Source organism: Hipposideros armiger, unplaced genomic scaffold (assembly GCF_001890085.2).
Source record: "Hipposideros armiger isolate ML-2016 unplaced genomic scaffold, ASM189008v1 scaffold_7, whole genome shotgun sequence".
NCBI lineage: Eukaryota > Metazoa > Chordata > Mammalia > Chiroptera > Hipposideridae > Hipposideros > Hipposideros armiger.
This window is the reverse complement of record NW_017731357.1, coordinates 7,165,532-7,181,391: the sequence shown is the minus strand read 5'-3', so window position 1 is coordinate 7,181,391 and position 15,860 is coordinate 7,165,532.

Sequence of the window (15,860 nt, the reverse complement as noted above, 5' to 3'; positions counted from 1 at the left end):
CGATGGAAGGACATTTAGGTGATTTCTACTGCTTTGCTATTGCAAACAAATAATATTGAGTGAATAAAAGTAAGTTACAAAAGGATATATACAGGACGCAGCCACCTTCGTAAACTTTAAAAACATTCAAAACAATGGTGTATATGTTTTATGGAACCCTACATATGTAGTACAAACCTAAAAGGTAAAGAAGATGACCTGCCATTCCCTGAGGGGAGGACAGGGGAGAAGCAGAGAGGGAGGGCAAGATGGGGTTTTCGCTATATTTGGAAGTTTGTATATTTTAAATATATGAAAGAGAGAAATAAAGGAAATATGGGAAAATGTTAGCATTTGTGTAATCTCTGTGGCAGGTTCATGGGTATTTCATATTACTTCCCATAATGTTTCTCAATTTTAAATAATGTTTTAAAAGTTCACCTAAAACTGAATATCAACATATCCTATGACCTAGCAATTCTACTCTTAAGTATACACTCAATGCAATGTGTCCATGCGCCCACCAAAAGACATACACAAAGAGCATTCGTCCCAGCACGATTTGCCCCAGCCCCACTTGGAAAATGACCCCAATGCCCATGAACAGCAGAATGGATAAGTAAATCATGATGTGTTCACGCAACGAGGATGACCAAACTACAACACACAACATGAATGAAACTCACATACATCATGCTGGCCAAAGGAATGGAGACAAAAAAGAGCCGACACTCTGGTTCTATCATATTTTTCTGGTTTTAGGACAGGGAAAATAACCTCTGGTGCTCGGAGTCAGGAGTATGCCTACCCCTGAGGCAGGAAGGGACTAGAAGGGGTATGAGGGGTCTCTGGGATACTGGTTATAGGCTGGTTTATTTTATTTTCTCCAGCTTTATTGAGGTATACTTGACAAATAAAATTGTATATATTTAAAGTGTGCAACATGATGATATACTTTGTAAAAGGATTACCACAATCAGGTTAATTAACACACCCATCACCTCATATTGTTAACCTTTTTGTTTGTGGTGAATATGCTTAAGATCTGTTCTCTTAGCAAATTGTAACTATACAACACAGTATCATTAACTGAAGTCACCATGCTGTACATCAGATCCCCAGAACTTACTCATCTTATAACTGAAGGCTCGTACCCTTTGACCAACATTCCCCATTTCCCCCCACCCCTGAGCCCCTGGTAACCACTATTCAATTCTTTTCTTCTGTGGGTTCCATTTTTCTTTAGATTCCACATATAAATGAGATCATGCATTATTTGTCTTTGCCTGACTTATTTCACTTAGCATAATGTTCTCTAGTTTCATCCATGGTTTTGCAAATGGCAGGATTTCCATTACATGTATACAGCACACCTGCTTTATCCATTCTTCCATCCATGGACACTTAAATTGTTCCCTTATCTTGGCTATTGTGAATAATGCTGCCGTGAACATGGGAGTACAGCTATCTCTTCAAGATAGTGATTTTGTTTCCTTCTTATATGTACTCAGAAGTGGGATTGCTGGATCATATGGTAGCTCTATGTTTAATTTTTTTAGGAACGCCCATACTGCTTTTCGTAACAGCTGCACTAATTTACATTCCCACCAGCAGTGTAGAAAGGTTCTCTTTTCTTTACATCCTTGCCAATACTTATTTCTTGCCCTTTTGATAAAAGCCATCCTAGCAAATGTGATGTGATATCTCATTGTGGTTTTGATTTGCATTTCCCTGATGGTTAGTGATGTGGAGCACATTTTCATGTACCTGTTGGCTTTTTGTATGTGTTCTTTGGAAAACACACCTATTCAGGTCCTTTGCTCATTTTTAAATCAGGTTATTTGGAGTTTTTTTGTTTTGTCTTGCTTTTTGTTATTGAGTTGTATAAGTTTCAGATATATGGATTGCAAATATTTTCTCTCATTCTGTAGGTTGCCTTTTCATTTTGATTATTTTCTTTGCTGTACAGAAACTTTTTAGATTAATGTAGTCCTTCTTCATTTTTCTTTTTTTGTCTGGCTTTTGGGTGTCTTATCCAAAAATTCATTGGCAAGACCAATATCAAGCTTTTCCCCTGTTTTCTTCTAGGAGTTTTACAATTTCAAGTCTTACATTTAATTCATTAATCCATTTTGAGTTAATTTTTGTGAGCGGTGTAAGATGGGTACCAGTTTCATTATTTTGCGTGTGGCTATCCAATTCTACCAATACCATTTATTGAAGAGACTATCCTTTCCCCATGGTGTGTTCTTGATGCCCTTTTCAAAAATTACTTGACCATATATGTGTGGGTTTATTTCTGGGCTCTCTATTCTGTTCTATTGATCTGTATGTCTGTTTTTATGCCAGTACCATGCTGTTTTTATTACTATAGCTTTGTAATATAGTTTGAAATCTAGAAATCTGATGCCTCCAGCTTTGTCCTTTGTTCTCAAGACTGCATTGACTATTCAGGGTCTTTTGTGGTTTCATGTGAATTTTAGAATTGCTTTTTCTATTTCTGTGAAAATGCCAGTAGAATTTTGATAGGGATTGCATTGAATCTGTACATCACTTTGGGTAGAAAGGACATTTTAACAATATTATTAATAATTCTTCCAATTCATGATCACAGTGTACGAAGTATGATCAAAAAATATGGTGAACGTTTAAATTTAAAAATATTATTACAGTAACAGACATATTGCCATTAATCCCCCTCAAAATACTCCCCCTTGCTTTGAACACACTTATACAATAATTCTTGACACTTTCTGAAGCAGTTCTGGAAGTCCTCTTAATATGAGTGTCTTTAGTTTTGCTGTCGTGGCTGCCTCAGTGTCCTGAATCGATTCAAAACAGTTACCTTTCATGGTCATATTGACTTTGGGGAAGAGCCAGAAGTTGTATGGTGCCAGATCCAGTGAATAAGGTGGATGAGGACACACCGTAATGTTTTTCTTTGACAGAAATTGCCATATACTGGAAGCGACGTGTGACACAGAGTGTTGTCATGATGGAAGATGATTTACAGCACACTTTAAAACACACCTTCTCTCAACCATAGCTCACATCCGACTGACGGCACCAAACAAGTCAAAACTTGTCACACACCATTACTAAGATTCAACGCACCACTTCCCGTATTGAAGATCCCTGCTTTTCCATTGTATAGCACTCGGCAGCACCATCTACAGTATTTTTTTCATTACACCTTGTATCTCTCCATTTATTTATGTCTTCTTCAATTTCTTGTAGTTTTCAAGGTCTTTCACAGGTCTTTCACCTCCTTGGTTAAATTTATTCCTAGGTTTTAAAAATTATTTTTGATATAACTATAAATGGATTATTTTCTTAATTTCTCTTTCTGATAGTTTATTATTAGTGTATAGAAACTCATTGGAGTTTTGTGTATTGATTTTGTATACTGCAACTTTACTGAATTCATTTATTTGTCCTAAAAGTTTTTTATGGACTTTTCAGGGTTTTCTATATATAATACCATGTCATCTGAAAATAGTGAGAGTTTTACTTCTTCCTTTCCAATCTGGATGCCTTTTATTTCTTTTTCTTACCGAATTTTTCAGGCTAGGACTTCAAATAATATGTTGAATAAAAGCGGCAGGAGTGGGTATCCATCCTTGTTTTGTTCATGATCTTAGAGGAAAAGCTTTCAGCTTTTCCCCATTGACTATGATGTTAGCTGTGGGCTTGTCACATATAGCCTTTATTATATTGAGGTACGTTCCCTCTGTACCTGTTTTGTTGACAGTTTTTATCATAGATATTGAATTTTGCCAAATGTTTTGGGGGGTTTTTTTGCATCTATTGAGATGATCATATGATTTTTATCCTCAATTTTGTTAATGTGGTGTATCACATTGACTGGTTTGTGGATGTTGAACCATTATTGCATCCCTGGAATAAATCCCAGTTAATCATGGTGTATGATTCCTTTTAAAGTGTTGAATTCTGTTTGCTAGTACTTTCTTAAGGATTTTTGTGTCTGTGTTAATCAGGGATATTGGCCTGTAATTTGTTTTTCTCTTGTGTGATTTTGGTATCAGGGTAATGCTGCCCTTGTAAAATGAGTTTGCAAGAGTTCCCTCCTCTTCTATTTTTGGGGGAAGATTTTACGAAGGATTGGTATTAATTCTTTGAATGTTTGCTAGAATTCACCAATGAAGCCATCTGGTCCTGGACTTTTGTTTGATGAGAGATTTTTGATTACTGATTCAATCTCCTTACTAATAATAATCAGTCTGTTCTGATTTCCTATTTCTTCATGATTCAGTCTTGCTAAGTTTATGTTTCTAGGAATTTATACATTTCTTCTAGGTTGTGCAACTTATTAGTGTGTAATTGTTTGTAATAGTCACTTATAATCCTTTGTATTTCTGTGGTATATATCAGTTGTAATATCTTTCTTTTTTTTTTTTTGTAATTGGGGAATTGGGGAAGGGACAGTGTTGGGAAATTGGGGAAGGGAATATTGTGTTTTTCCAGGACCCATCAGCTCCAAGTCAAGTTGTTGTCCTTCAATCTTAGTTGTGGAGGGTGCAGCTCAGCTCCAACTCTAGTCACTGCTTTCAATCTAGTTGCAGGGGGGCGCAGCCCACCATCTCATGCAGGAATCTAGCCAGCCACCTTGTTGTTAAGAGCATGCACTCTAACCAACTGAGCCATCCGGCCGCTCATTGGCAGCTCGCAGCCACTCAATTCAAGGTGCCTGTTCAATCTTAGTTGCGGGAGGCGGGGTGGGGGGTGAGTTAGGGGGAGGGAGGACGCAGCCCACCATCCCATATGGGAATCGAACCGACAACCTTGGAGCACACGCTCTCACCAGCTGAGCCATCTGGCCACCCATTGGCAGCTCAGCTTGGGCGCAGCTCACTGGCCCATGTGGGAATTGAACCAGCGACCTTGTTGCTCAGAACTTGCACTCTAACCAACTGAGCCACCAGCCGACCCCTTCTCTTTCATTTTTTATTTTATTTGAGTCCTCTCTCTTTCTTTTCTTCTTAGCTAAAGGTTTGTCAATTTTGTTTATGCTTTCTAAGAGCCAGCACTTAGTTTCATTGATTTCGATATTTTCTATTATATTTTAAGTCTATTTCATTTATTCCTATTCTAATCTTTGTCATTTCCTTCCTTCTATTACCTTTGGGCTTTGTTTGCTTATCTTTGTCTAGTTCCTTGGGTTGTAAAATTTGGTTGTTTATTTGCGATTTTTCTTATTTATTTATTTTTCTTATTTCTTGAGGCAGGCATTTATCTCTATGAACTGCATTCTTAGAACTGCTTTTGCTGTACCTCATAAGTTTTGATATGTTACATTTCAAGTTCCATTTGTCTCAAGGTATTTTTTTATTTCTCTTTTGATTTCTTCTTTGAGCCATTAGTTGTTCAGTAGCATGTTGTTTAATTTCCACATATGTGTGAATTTTTCAGTTTTCTTCATGCAGTTAATTTCTAGTTTCATTGTGGTTGCAAAACATGCTTGACATGATTTCAATTATTTTAAATTTAAGCATTGTTTTGTGGCCTAACATATGATCTATCTTGGAAAATGTTCTATGTACACTTGTCAAGAATGTGTATTCTGTTGCTTTTGGATGGAATATTCTGTAAATACCTGTTAAGCCCATCTGGTCTGACACGTCATTTAAGGCTGGTATTTCCTTATCGACTTCATGTCTGGATGATCTACCCATTGATGTAAGTGGGATATTAAAGATCGTTACTATTATTGTATTGCTGTTTATTTCTTCCTTTAGGTCTGTTAATATTTGCCTTATACATTTAGGTGTTCCTATGTTGGTTGCATAAGTATTTGCAAATGTTTATGTTGAGTTGACCACTTTATCGTTATGTAATGCCCTTCTGTGTCTCTTATTATAGTCATTATTTTAAAGTCTATTTTGTCTGATGTAAGTATAGCTACTCCAGCTTTCTTTTGGTTTCCACTTGCATGGAATACCTTTTTTCACTCTTTTTTAATTTTTTTCTTTGTTCTCTTCTAACTGGATAATTTCAAATGACCTATTTTCAAGTTTACAGATTCTTTCTTCTGCTTGATCAAGTCATCTGTTGATGCTCTTTATTGCATTTTTTAATCTCATTCATTGTATTCTTCAGCTCAGAATTTCTTTTTGGTTCTTTTTCATGATTGCTACATCTTTGTTAAACTTCTCATTTTGTTCATGTATCGTTGTCCTGATTTCGTTGAATTGACTGTGTTTTCTTGTATCTCTTTAAAACAGCTATTTCTAATTCTTCATCAGGCAAATTTCAGATCTTCATTTCTTTGGATCTGTTACTGGTGTCATGTTTCTTTGATTTTTCATGTTCCTCGAAGTCTTGCATTGCTGTCTTCACATTAAAAGAAGCAGTCATCTCCTTCAGTCTTTACTGACTGGCTTCAGGAAAACAATACCTTCTTTCAGACCTACTAGGGATTCTGAGGCTTTCTTTGACCTCTGTGGATACACCTGCTCTACACTTTTTATTCTCTCTTGGGTAGAGGAACTCTTATGATCACATGCCCGCTCTCAATCTTACAAAGCCAGGCCAAGGGTTGATCGACTCCCGTTTACTTTCCCTAGGGTGGTGCTGAATGCTCAAATTTGTGTTTCCTCCCACTCTCAGAGTTGAACTGGCTTTCTGTGCATTTTCCATAACTATCTGCAAAAACATGCACAGGGAGTTGGCTATGCGGAGGGTGTGTGGGTGAGGCACATGGAGCATTGAGGGTGCCTGTGGGCCTCTTGAGTAGATTTGCAGGTGAGGTGACCCCAGTGGCTCATGAATGGGCTCCCTGATGGAGCCTGTGAAGTGGTTAGAGAATCAACATTCCTCTGATACCTTCTGATCTCTGGGTGCTGCTCCAGCTCCTCCCTGCCCCTTAGTCATGCAGCTAACCTCAGTATTCCGGATGGGGCAAGAAAAAGCAGGTTTCTTTGGCAGCAACCCACACAGCCAGGGTAACTGGCTGTTCACTCATATGCTTTCACTTTCCCCGTGGAAGAAATCACAGGCCAAGGGGCTCTCTCTTGGCATTGAGTTGTGCTGCCTTGGGGGAGGGGTTATTCAAGTAAAATGAAACTGTTTCTCTTACCCTCTTCAATGTGTTCAATCTCAGAATTTTTTGCTCCAACAGTGTGCTGAAATTTTGCTGGATTCCCCGACTTCCACAAAGGCAGTCTCATTCATGGGTGATTGTCAAAATCTGTGTTATTTGGGGGAGAGGTGTTCAAAAACTCTTATTCTGCCATCTTGATCACTCTCCATGGTCTATTTCTTGATCCAGGTGCAGTTACATTGGTGTGCTCAGTTTGTGAAAATCCATCCCTGTGTACACTTATGATTTGTATACTTTTCATTATTATCTTACATTTGAGTAAAATCTACATTAATTTTGTTTCCATAAGTGAAAGTTAAGGCACATTCAACATAATGCTCTCTGTCCAGGCTATCACATGAAGGCCATTGTTGGCCATTAATTTCTCAGCTCAAATTAATCTATTGATCACCACTGTTGTAACATACTCAATATCAGACATGAAATTATCGACCCGTAATAGAATCTAAGTTGCTGCAGTAGTGGAGGGAATAGAGTGGGACCACTGTTAATGGTATTTCACAGGAAGTATCATTGCACCTCTGCATCTCTTCAACGGGATGTCCACTTTTAGCTCCCATCAGGAAAAGACTCATCCCACCCCCAAAGGAAATTAAGTTATTTCTTCCTGCCCTAGAGCACATTAGGAAACCAAGTACCCAGGTTAGAGGAGGGGCTGCTGGGAAGCTAAAGCAAAAAGTCAATCTGCACAGTACTTGAGAGAACAAACTTCCTTAGACATCACCTACAAATGCTTGGGTCTAGAGGGCCTTTGAGCATGGACTGAAGCAAATGAGGAAGCCAGGTACACAAAGCCTCTTGAGACAGGGATTGAACTTACACAGCACATGTGCCCCCAATCTCCCTGCCAAGCCTCTGGCAGACATCACTAATCAATCAAAACCCTCTGAGATGGGACAAGGCCTCACAGTCCTTCTCAATGTCTCTCTGGGAAGCCTAGAAGAAGATCTAACAAAGAGACTTCCCTGGGTTATATACGCTAAGGGGCGCAGGGATCTTACAGTTGAGACTAGAAAACACAATGCCCCTTTGATTACTCTGAATTTGATGTATACATTTATTCCTCTGTTAATTGAATAATTATATATATATACTTTTAGAAATATAAATTTTTTATAATATTTATTTATTTATTTCAGAAGGCAGACTGTCTTCTTTCTGTGGTCCTAGTGAAGTACCCCTTATGGACTATTATATTTGCATTGTAGGCAGTGAGTGAAATCTACACTAACAATGAGGTGTATACCCTTCCACCAGAGTAGGGACAAGCCAGGAGGGGGAAAAGCTGGAAACTTTTCCTGTTTCATAATGGTGTACAAGCTACACCACAGCAGGAGCCCAAGGCCAGGTGACTCCTCAAAGGTAAAAGTGATGCCTTTTCTATGTGTAAAACATGCCCAAAAGAATAGCTTACCAATGGACAGAGCTGCCATGTTGCACATGGGGACACCATTCACATTTTATTTTATGAGATTTGCTTTCCCTGAAGTTGTGCAACATGGCAGTTCTGCCCACAAGTGACTGCATCAAGACCCAGTGGGATAGGCTGCCCATGACCTGCAACACGGGAAGACAACAGAGTCCCAGGAAAAGCCATCTCAGGCCAGGATTAATCTGCCCAGTGATGAATAAAACAGAGCTGTTGTTCCCCATGTGTCCAACTCCCCAGACAGGAGAGGAAGGCCCAGTGGAGGAGTCAGGCCCCCTTAGCCCCTTCTGCAACCCCAACAGATTCTGAAGCTTGGCTGTGCGCAGAGAGCGGAGTTGCTGATGAGCCTGCAGACAGCCCTCTATTATCACATCCCCACCCCGGGAGGACTGACAGCCACACACAGCCGCAGCGTGGCTCCCAGGCCAGCTGCTGATGTACTGTGTGGCACAGATCCAACCATCAAAATGGCTTTTTCCCCATGGCTGAGGTGGCAGACTGAGTCTTCCTCTCCTAGGGGAGGGTGAAATGGTGACTCAGTCACTGTTAACCCCGCGTTTAACCCGGCTGTGCTCCTGAAATGCCGAGCCAGCCTGTCTCTATTCATTTCAGCGCTGCCTGCTCCCTGAGGTGACTGTGCTGTGCCAGCTCATCTGCCTCTTTTTAGCCCTCCATTTCTTCCTCGGCTCCTCACGGACGCCCTTTCCCTACCCTCATCCCCCCTCTGCAACAACACAGGACTGGACCTAAAAAATACCTCTAAGGACTTTGCAAGTTTCCATTCCATTTCATTCTCTGATTTCAGACCCGACTCATTTGAGCATTTGTCCTGAGATTGATAGGATGAATCCAAAGCCTCGGGCCTCTCTCTCTCTGGGCTGAGTGTCCTAAAAATGAGTAGGTGGATGATGTGAAAGGGGGCAGATTGGTGCTTTTTCCCAGCAGCTGAGCGCGAGACATTTTATGCCTTTCTGGCAGGATCAACCTCTGCAGAACTGAGCATACTTCTTAAAGTCCTAGTCGTCCTCTCATCAGGAAGTGTCCTAGTGAGAAGAGGGCACTAGTGCCCTAGTGATAGGAAGAGATGATCTGTGCAGGGGGCCACACCTAGAGCTAGCTCCTGGATGGAGAGCCTTAAACAGCAAACTATTAGTACATCTGGTCTTTGATTTGTTCCTAAGTGGGAGCCATTAAAAGTTCTTGAAGAGGGGAGTATACAAACAGAGCGATATTTGGGGAAGATGTACAGGAGAAAAGCCTGGGAATAGAGGACCTGTTAGGGGTTCTGCAATAGCCCAGGAGAGAAGAGAGAAGGACCTAGCCTACAGCAAAAGTCCAGAAAGCTCCAACAAGTAGGGGCAAGCCACAAGGCTGAGCAAGCAAAGAAGATAAGACAACAGTCTACCATTGAAGCCCATAGGGAATGGAATGTAGATGCATGGAAGTGATGTAACCTTACAGAACATCCAAACCAGCCACCTCTTCTCATGGGAAGAGACCTGAGACCAGAGGCCCAGAGGATGTGCTTCTATTATGTGCCATGTCTGGACCAGCCACTATGCTAAGTGCTTTATGATCTCTCCAATAACCCAATGAGCCATTTTTCTGGGATCATGAAACTTGGCACAGAGAGGTTCAAGGATTTATCCCAGATCAGGGCTAGAGGCCAGCTTGCTCTTTATTCCACACTGTGCCACCTCTCAGAAAGAAAAGGGTCTGATCCTCTAGAAACCAGCGGTGGCCTGAAAGAAACTGCCTTGGTTTCAGATCAAAGAGCAATAGCAGGAGAAATGAGCCAAAAGTGCAGTGCCTGCCAAGGGCGAAGAATGTCAGGGGGACCCAAACGTTTGAACATGGGGGCCACCATAAGTTGTCCCTGAAAAATCAGCAGCATGATGACTTCCACTTGCGTTGAGTCCCCACAAAACCTGAAAGCTAAGCTTAGCTGTGAACTCTGTGGGTAATGACAGGAGCCCCGAACCCACAGCCAAGAGCCCTGGTGAGAACTGGCTCACACTCAGAGAGGAGGGAACCCCAGAAAAGGTCCATTTCCTAGAAGCAGAGGTTGGTACTGCGTGTTTGTGCATGTGATTTATTGAGGTCAGGCTCTCCAGAGGACCTGGCAGGGAAGGGAGGGATGTGGGGTGGCAGAGGCAAACAGAAAAACAGAGACGTGGGCTCAGCAGAAGGCGAGGCCAATCAACTGCCCTGGTTTGCCCAGGACACGGTTTTCCAGTGCTAAAGTGGACACTCCCAAGAAAACTGGAACAGGTTGGACACCATACCTCAGCGTGATCCCACAGGGAGCTCTGGAGTAGGAAAGTCACCACAGAGCTGTCCCCTCTCCTTGAATCAAAAAGTCCAAGCTTTTGTACCCCTAGCAGAGGTCATTGGTTATGTACCTCCTCTGCTCCCAGGTGGGGTGTAACCTCTCAGATAACTCTTGGTAAAGTGGATCCCACTGACCTAGGGAAGTCCCCTGAGAAGGAGGCAGCTGTGAGTTGATGATAGCCTATGCTGACCCCAGCCTACAGACAGGTGCACCTCCCAGGTAAAGGGGATCTGGGTGAGGCATCAACAGTGTCTGCAATGTGAAGAATATAGCCTCTGAAGAACAACTTTTACCCATGGCCTTCACCCCCTGAGCTCACAAACCAATCCCTCTTTTCCCTTGAGAGGCAACAAATTGACTCCAACCCTTATTGACTGAGAGGCCTGTGCCCCAGGACTTCTGGGGGGGCACGTTTGCAGTTAGGTTGGCTCAGTCTCTTGCCACCCATAGGTGCTAGCGGCCTGGTCCAAGGATTTCACCAAGGCCTCTTTGATGCAAGTGAGAAAAGTCTCCAGCTTAAACTTGTGGTTCTGTTAACACAGAGCACAATTACACTCCAACCACATTCTACAGTTAACTGAGCCTTGAGAAAAATGACAAAATGTTCACTCATCAATAACTGCCTATCACCTGTCATTATTTTTTTCAGACTGTAAGGGTTCCTTAGGACTCTTTAGTGGTGTATCAAGTTTAATGAAAGTTATTAGTTAGCATCTTTAAAAGTACAGCTATTGTGAAATGAATAGAAGTGTGAAATGCATCATATTCCTATGCTTCATGCTAGGTTTCTTCAGGAATTTGCTCAACAAGCATTTATTGAGCACCTACTGTGCCCCTGGCTCAGTGCTTCATGCTGGGGGTAGAAGATGAATAGTACAAGGTCCCTACCCTCACAGAGTTCACCATTCAGTGAAGAAACCAGATAATAGAAACAGATAAATCCCAGTAAATGTGCTGATGAATTAAAGAGGAAGGGGCATCAGTTGTACCTGTGGCAGGCTGTTGTGGATAGGGGGTCTTGAAGGTTTGCCTGAGAGTCGATCTTTAAAGATGGTTTGTCAGGTTGAAATAGACACTGCTAGTCATTCCCTAATATCTGTTCTCCACTTTTTCCTGATTTTTGGTTGAAAACAGGACCTCTAGAATAAAAACTTCATTTCCCAGACTCCCTTGCAGCTTAACATAGCCATGTAACTAAGCTTGCTGATCAATGAGATTAAGGTGCCTTGTGCGACTTCCAGGAAGTGTCCTTAAATGGAAGGGCCATGCCTTTTTCTTCATCTCTCCCTCCTTCCTGTTGGTTGTTGGACCACAGAAGTAATGGCTGGAGCCTGTGCAGCCATCCTGAACTATGAAATGCACTCATGTGTTGAAGAGGGTGAAGCAGTAAGTTGGAAGAAGCTTGGGTCTTTGACAACTTTGTGAAACTGTCTGACAGCCTTGGGCTGTGTAACTCCAGCTTCATTTACTGATATATACTTCTATTGTGTTGAAGCCACTTTTTTTTGGATTTTTGATCATTCACTGACAAACCTAATAATCCTAACAGGTAAAGAAGTGAGGGTAGAGCAATGCCATTCCAAAGGCACAAGCCCTGGATTACCTAAGTTCTGGCTTTGGCTTGTGTGGGTAATTTTTCTTGCTCCCTCCAATTTCCCATTAGCTCTTCCGCTTATTCTCTCTCTTAACCCCTGTGGTTGCCAAGGCGTACTGACCAGAGCCCTTTTCAGGAAGAAAGGACTTGCTGCCCCAGACGCTGGGAGTGGTACCAGCAAATAGCCTTTGGCTGTCAGGCTCTTGAGGGTGGGGATCTCACCTAACGTCATACTTCTTCCCAAGGTAGCCTCCGCCAAGGACTGATCAAAGTGGGATAGGGAGGCCTGGCCGTCTGAGCATAACTAAGAATCCCTCCATGGGTCTATCCCCTAACTCCAGAGCTACCGTGGTATCGACTGAGGCTGTCCTTGGGCCTGGATCACAGATCAACTTCTTCTGCCTGCTCCTGTTTCCTTCACCTCCCTTCCACAGGGGTTGATTGCAAAGGCCCTCCTTAATTTTATTGCCCTACACTTTTAATGCAGAGTCTGCTTCCTAGACTTTCTAGACCCAACCTGCAACAACCCTGATGTCTTGGCTCCTAGACTCTGTCCCAATTTTTTAGCCTCTTCTTTTCCTCCTCCGTCTCTTAATAGCAGTTTAGGGCCAGTGACACCAACACCTAACACCGTGTATAATTAACACCTAATACAATTAACACTTTAATATGAGCTTCCTATGATGCTATTGGAAGCCCCTCAACTGAACTCTAAATTACAGTCCCCATGGGCCTTCTCCAAGTGGCCTACAGGAAGGCAACTTGAGTAAACTGAGCCCTGAATGAAAAATCAGGAAACCTAGGTTCACCACCCACCTTTACCTCCGGTGTGCTGTGTGACCTCAGGCCCACCACTCAACTTCTCTGGTTTCAAATGCTTGAACCAGAAAACAGAAACCACAATTTCAACTTTAGAGGACTTTTTTGTCACTAAACCAAAGGTTGGTAAACTATAGCTCGTGAGCCAAGTCTGGCCTGCCATTTGTTCTTATAAATAAAATTTTATGTATGCCCATCTGTTTTGATATTAACTATGCTTTTGTGCTACAATGGCAGAACTGAGTAGTTGTGACAGAGACTATATGGCCCACAAAGCCTAAAATTTACTATCTGGCCCTTTGCAGAAAAAGTTTGCCGACTCCTGATCTAAATGAACTAAGGTGCTGTTGTAGTTCTTGCCTCAAGAGTTAGGCCTGGTATCTGTCCATTCATCAATATTTATTGAGTACCTACTAGGTGCAAGGCCCCATTGTAAACACAATCACTGCAGTAGTGAACAAACCAGGTGCAGCCCCTGTTCTCCCAGAGCCTACATTCCAATGGAGAAATAGACAGTAAACAAACTAATAAATATATGTCAAGGGGCAATAAGTGCTATGGGGAAAATTAAAGCAGAGCATTTGAGAAATGGATAGGGGTAGGATGAGCCTCAGATTTTAAGTCAAGTGCTTAAGGATGGCTCCTCTGATAGGGTAGCATTGGAGCAGAAACCTGAAGGGAGTGAGAGCAAGCCATGCATCTATCTGAGGTAAAATCATTTCAGGCAGAGGAAACAGCCAGTGCAAAGGTCCTGAGGCAGGAACACCATAGTTTGTTAGAGACACATAAGGAGGCCAGTGTGGCTGGAGCAGAAGGGATGAGGGGGAGAGAAGGAGGAGGTGGGGCCAAGCAGTCATAGGGAGTCAGATCCCAGAGGGCCTTGCAGGGTATTGTAAGCAGTCCGGCTTTCACTCTGAGAAAGACATGGTATCACAGAAGGGCTCTGAGCAGAGGAGGGACTTCTCCGACTTAGGTTCAAGGGTCTCTATTTCTACTGTGTGGAAAACAGACTGTAGAGATCATGGGGAGCAGCAGGGAGGCCAATACCATCTAGGTCAGAGTGGCTGAGACCAGGGAGGTGCATGCAGAGATGGGCAGAAGTGGTCAAATTTTGGATTTTTTGAGCGCTGAGCCAATAGGCTAGCGTGCTTGTTTCAAAAACAAAAGCGTGCTTGGGGTAGAATTACCTACTTTTGCCCTTTCCCTGCTCTTCTTCAAAAGGGGATATTGTGCCCTAAAGCCATTTCCTGGATGCCTGGCATGGTAGAAATCTACTGGCCCTGGAAGCTCACCCCATGACAAATTACAAGTATCTATGTGAGTGTCACCAATGAGGAGGAAGGATCTGTCCTCACCAAAGGGGATTTCAGCGGTTAATGAAGGTGGCAGAAGTTCTCACTGTCATCCCCTCCCTGTCTGCCCACAGCAAAGTTCCTGTGGGGTCCAGAGCTGGTTTGGGGGCAACAAGCAAACAGAGGGATCCTTAAGTCCAAGTCACACAGTAATAGTAATCAAAACTCCATTGATTTTGGAGCCCCATGGCCAAGGATCTGTAGGTAGACTAGAACTGGTCACACAATGTCCCTCGCACACCTGCAGAGGGGCAGATGTCACAAAGGCCAAATCCTGCCATCATGGGCTTTTCTCCAGGATAATCCCCATGGAATGCCCAAGGTGATGGGGCCCTTGGTGTCCTGCACCTCAAGGGAAAATAAACATTGCTTGGGTTTTGATCCCTTCCTCAGTCAGCTCCTCAGCATGGGTGGTGGCATGAAAGGGTGAGTCCCAAACTCCAGAGAGTCACCCGCATGAACTGAGCAGCATCTAATGCAAAACAGAAAGTATGTCTGTGGGCGGGGGTGGGGGGGGGACAGAGTCCAATGAGAGAGAGATTTATGCCTCTTACTCTCCATCTGCAAAGCAAAACAAAAATAGCTGAAACGCCGGTTTTCTGCTTTATCGGCTCTGTGAATAAGCATATAAATTTCTATGACATTTCTGGAGGCTTGCTGAAGGGGAAAAAAGCCATCTCCCAGGACGCGGCCAGCAGCAGCCACAGCATATGGTTTGCAGAGAGCGGAGGCAGAGCGCATTGTGTGTCTGTGAGCACGGAAAAAGGTGACTTTGCGGGTAATTTCAGACTCAAGGCAGAGTTTTCACCTTTTTTCTTTTAATTTTCCCTTTTTTTCATTAAAAAAAATGTCTTGCCTAAGCCAAGGCAGCTGTCATGGCCAATCACTCCTCGGCAGGGAAGCAGGATTGTGCTGGGCCGTGGGGAACCGCAGGGAGGCTGGCCGCAGGCTGCCTGGAGATAACCATGCTCGGCCTCTGAAATAGAGAGAGCACCCCAGTCACAAGCTCACATAGGAGAAAGGGGGCAGCAGTCCACAGGATATATGGAAAGACCCAAATAACTGAAGAACAGAACAGGAGTCTGGCTTTTTGTCTCACTCCAGCGATTCCTTCCTCCAGTGAGGACTCAGGCAGGAAGTTCAGCGAAGACATCTCCAGCCCCAGCAGGCAAGAACCAACATTGACATCAAGTCTACGTCAGCCTGGCAGGAAGACAAATCCCACCCCTCCTGCC